Genomic DNA, 5,415 nt, shown 5'->3' with positions numbered 1-5,415 from the left:
TTTTTTTTTCAATTTTAATTTTTAGTAATTTATTAGTACATGTTTGCAGTATACAATGGTGGGACCATTGAGGCTACCTTTGAAAAATAAAATCTGTCACCCCTTCCACTTCAGTTCTGTGGTGGCTTTAGCCACGTGTCATCTCCAGTGGCCTGTCTTGACTCTTGCATCTGCTTCACTGGAGGTCAGGGCACCAGGAAAAGCACCTTCTGCCTTCTGCCTCTGACTAGAAGGCTGGCCCAGTCCTGCCCATATTTCCCTCAGCTTCAGTTGACCGAGGAAATGCTGTGTAGACAACTCTCAGGTATAAGGATAATATATAGTGCTGTGGTCTGTGTCTAGGTGTCCCCCCAAAGCCTCCTGCAGTCATGAGGTGGGCTTCTAGAGTGTATGATCAATTCATGATCCGATGCTGGGATTATGGGTGTGAGTGCTACCCCCGCGGATAGCCTGAATACAACCTAAGGGAAAGAGGCTTGCTCTCTGCTGCTGCTCCTCCTTTTTTGTTCTTGCTGTTTTGCTGTTTTCCTCCTGCCATGAATGGCTGCCCTCTGCCATGTGCCACTCTGCCTTGGAACCAGCCAGCCGAGTATGGACCGAAGCTTCCATAGACTGTGAGCTAAATAAACCTTTCTTTCCTTATGTTTGGGTATTGGGTGTTTTGTCCCAGCCAGGAGAGAAAAGTAACCAAGACATACAGTGAATGTTTACATTAAAAAACTAATGCAGGGGCCGGGGAGATAGCTCAGTAGAATAAGTGTTTGCCTGGCAAGTGCAAGGACCTGAGTTCAATCCCCGGTTCTGCAAAAACAAAAAAACCCAAAAAAACCAAAAACCAAACCAAACCAACCAAACAAACAGACAAAAAAAAAACCCCAAAACCCAAAAAAAACCAAAAACCCAAAACCTAATGCAGTACAAGACACATTGCTGAGGATGTCCCGCGGGTCCTTCTCCTCGCCTCAGACACTGCTCCTATCAGTTTGCCACGTTCTGAAGCAGCTCTGTAGTCCTCCTTCACCTGTGTCTTTATGAGCTGTGAGGAAGAAATACAGTGAATGCTGCTGTCACATTCCACCCCTTGGAAAGGCAGGCTTGTAACAGGATGATCCTGCCTCCTCATCCTTGTCAGATTTGGCCTCATGAGACTTCCAGCTCTTTCTCCAAAGTCAAAATGACTGTGAAAGATAAATGCTTTGAATCCATTCAGGACATTGAAGCAGTCGGGACAGCACAACGAAAGACACTCATGAAGGAGGACTTCCAGAGCTGCTTCAGAACGCTGCATGTGTGATGGGGTGAATGATTTGTAGGAAGTGAGAGCATCTTGTGGGTTAATATCAATAAGAACTTAATTGTAACAAATTTTAAAAAATTAAACATTGTCTGTATTTTTTGATCATACCGTGTATTCTGAAGTCAAGGTTATCAGCAAGATGAAATCTAGGTAGCAACCCAGTTTCCTACCTACCACTTTGATCCTGGTTGAAAGTTGGTGTGTTTCTTGTTCCTTCTTCCCCAGAGATGTGGACCTTCCCGACAGTTGATGCTGTTTCCTGGGAATCTGGGATCTTGGCAAATAGTGCTGACATATTCTGAAAGACTGGTTGGTGGAGTTTGCTTGATTTTGGTTCAGATTTCAAAATGTCCTCGCTGGCATGTTTGCTCATTTTCTCTTTTTCACTCAGGCTCCATCAATATGTTCCAGCAGCCTCTGTTGCTCTTTTCTTCTGCTCAGACTAGCAAATTTTCCTGCAGTTTTAGAGTTGGAGCTGGGCTTTGATACTGGGGATGTGGTTGACTTGGGTTTAGGAGCCAAGCAGTAAGGAGTCCTCATAAGAAAAGCCCAAGCCAGGGAGTTGCTTGCTTGCTTGCTTTCTCTCTCTCTCTCTCTCTCTCTCTCTCTCTCTCTCTCTCTCTCTCTCTTTCTTTCTTTCTTTCTTCCTTCCTTTTTGCAGAATTGGGGATTGGACTCAGGCCCTTGCGCTTGTCAGGAGCCATCTCCCGGCCCCCAGGGAGTTGCTTTCTACAAGGAGCTCAGACAAGGAGCCCCTGAGTGGCAGAGAATGTGTTGCTGGAGTGTCATTCCTGGTAGACATTCTGAGAGTTCATGGTGTGACCCTGAGCCTGGCTCCTGCTCCAGCTTCATCTATTTCTATTCCTGCCCAGATGCCAATTTGGGTTTAGTCCTTTTGGGAAACAATCAAGGCCAGCATATCTCAAGCATGGCAGGTGATGAGTGTCCCCTCTAGTGGGGACAGGTGGGGACACAGGGAGAGCTGGGGGCCCAGAGGCCCAGTGTGAATAATTTGGATTTTACTCCAGGTAAAATGGAGTGAAGCAGAAGACTGACATGATCTGATTCAGATTTTTTAAAAGGATTAACGTCACCAATATCAAGTGATGGCAAAGTTGGTGAGCAAAGCAATCTCTCGTCAGTGCTGCAGGGGTTGGCAGTTGTATAAGCCAGCATTAGAGCTGGACCAACATGGAACCCAGGACCCAGCAAGTCTGCTCCTGCACATGTGTCCCAGAGAAGTGTGTGTGTGTGTGTGTGTGTGTGTGTGTGTAGGAATGTTCCTAATGACGCTGTCACTATGGTCCTAGAAGGACCCTAGTGTCCATTGGCAAGAGGATGGACAAATGCATGATGGTATATACTCACAATGGAGTGAAAAATAATGAACTCCTGCCCTGCTCAAGAACAAGTATGTGATCTTACATATGCTGTGATGAGACAGAGAAGTAACCTACAGAATATATAGGACCAGATTCCTGCATGCAACGTTTAGGAAAAGCTAAAATGAAGTGTTAGTATTGAGGAGTGCACACGTGGATGGTAAAATGATAAGCAGAAGCAAGAAGGAAAGCCTTTGACAGATGAGTGAAGAAAATGTGATATATATTATCTAGCCCTAAAAAGCATAGCCTGCTATTTTTAACAGTGTTGATGTACCGAGAAGACCTTACGCTAAGTGAAATAAGCTAGTTGTATAAGGACAAAGACTGCAGGCTTTCGCTTATATGAGAGAACTAAAGTAGCCACGAATAGAAGGGTGGTTGCCCTTGGCTGGGGATCTGATCTGGGATGGGAAAAGAAAGTTAGGAATTGTTCTTCAAAGAGTGTAAAGTTTCTATTATGTAAGACGAATAATCTCTAGAGATCTGCTGTACAGGACAGAATCTAGTTAATAAGGGTTAGTGCATTTCACAGTATGAGGATACATCTTGTGCTAAGTGTTTGTTGTTTTGCGTGTAGTTTGCGTGTCTTCCAACACCCCTCAGGGTGGCAGTAATATGGGGGATGCTATGAACCTTTAAGGGTGGGGGTGTGTGCCTTACAGGGGGTGATAGGACCTCAGCCTCCTCTCTTTGATCTAATTGGAGACGTGGATGTTTTTCTCCATGTTCCCATTCTAGCCATGAGGTGCTGAGGTTAAGGCGTGGGCTTCACCGAGACACTACCCTGGGCTTGGATCCTCCCCAAACTGTGAGCTAAATAAACCTTTTATGGTTAGAGTTAAGGCCGACTGATACAATATTCTTACAAAACAAGACTGAACAGGGGCTGGAGAGATGGCTCAGTGGTCTAAAGCACCTACTTTGAACAAGCTTGGCAAAGCACAGGGACCGCGGTTCAATCCCCCAGCATCACATGCCAGCCAGCCCCGCCTCCTAGTGGGTGGAGCTGGCCACACACACACACACACACACACACACGCAATAAATAAATGTTAAAAAAAAAAAAAAGACTGAACAACAACGCCTAGACAAACAAAAAGCTCCAACGTTCACAAAAGAACACACATTTTTGGAGGCCTTGATTGACGTGGTGATACCATGGGTTTACTTATATCTCCAGACGCATTAAGGCATACATTAAATAAGCACATTTTTTTTTAATTTATTATTTTGTGTGTGTGTGTGTGTGTGTGTGTGTGTGTGTGTGTCCAGCTCAGCCCACCAGGGGGCAGGGCTGGCAGGCATGTGGTGCTGGGGGATCGAACCGTGGTCCCTGTGCTTTGCCAAGCTTGTTCCAAGTAGGTGCTTTAGACCACTGAGCCATCTCACCAGCCCCCACATTTTTTAATGTACGAATTTTACCTCAATAAAGCCAAAAGAAAAGAGAAGAGTAAGGAAAAGGCAACTATAGAAAATAGGATTGTCTCTCCGGCGGTACGCGGGCAGTGGGGATAATCCGTGGCAATCCACAGTCCGGTACGGGTCCGCGACCTCGGAGCGCCTCGTCGCCATACCTCGGAAAATTGAGGAAATCAAGGATTTTCTGCTCACAGTGAGGCAGAAGGATGCCAAGTCTGTCAAGATAAAGAAGAACAAAGACAATGTGAAATTTAAAGTTCGATGCAGCAGATACCTCTATACCTTGGTCATCACAGACAAAGAAAAGGCAGAGAAGCTGAAGCAGTCATTGCCTCCGGGCTTGGCAGTAAAGGAGCTGAAATGAACCAGCCAGACTGATGTGAAGTATATTAAAAAACTTCAAAACTAAAAAAAAAAAAAAAAAAAAAAAAAAAAAAGAAAATAGGATTGAGGTTAGTGTGAAGGAGGAGGGAGAGGGCTGTTGACTGAGGAGGCACACTGGGCAGGGCAAGGGCAGACAGAGAAACTCAGGTGCCTGCTGCCTCCAACTGGCCACCACTGTCCACAGTTTCCGCCATCTCCCAGGAGCCCCTTGAATTATGAGTCTATTAATTGTTAATTCTTAGATGACATTGCAGCCTCCTGATCCAATCACCTCCCCACAGCCTCACTTCTGGACCTCACTGCATGGGGAACTGATACGTGGGTCTCGGGACACCACATCCAAACCAGACTGAGGACACTGATCACACTGCCAGCTCCCAAGCATGACAGAAAGGAGAGGTGGAAAGTGCCCGGTTCCTCATCACATCATTAATCCACAGAAATAACCCTGGACCAGCCCTAATCTTGAACTTCTCATGGGAAGCAATAATCTTTGGTTTACATCCTTTTAAGATGAATATTCTGTTACTTCAAGCAAAAACCAAACCAAGCCAAATCCACAACCCATTTAAGAGCCAGGTTTGTTGGAGGATTGGGAAGGGGTATTAATCTAGCCTCATCCTCTGCCATTTGTTCCCCCAAGTCCCAAGAAGTCATGTGACCCTTCCAGTGCAGCTCCCTAAGGGGGTCAAAGGCTTGTCATATCCTTGTCACAGAATGGGATGCTTGCCCAGAATGTCCTGCCTGGTAGACATTCTGAGAGTCTGGCCTATTCTGAGAGTAGAAAGGGCCTTTTCCAAATGTGCTATGTAACCATAGCACATAGTTTATCTGTCTACCTGCTGAAAGACATCTCGTTTGCTTCCAAGTTTTAGTTATTATAAAAAAAGCTGAAGGGGCCAGGGAGATAGCTCAGTAGAATAAGCACTT

The sequence above is a fragment of the Octodon degus genome, unplaced genomic scaffold, assembly GCF_000260255.1.
Source record: "Octodon degus isolate 3935 unplaced genomic scaffold, OctDeg1.0 scaffold00035, whole genome shotgun sequence".
In the NCBI taxonomy this organism is placed as follows: domain Eukaryota; kingdom Metazoa; phylum Chordata; class Mammalia; order Rodentia; family Octodontidae; genus Octodon; species Octodon degus.
Note: the sequence above shows the minus strand (reverse complement) of the source record.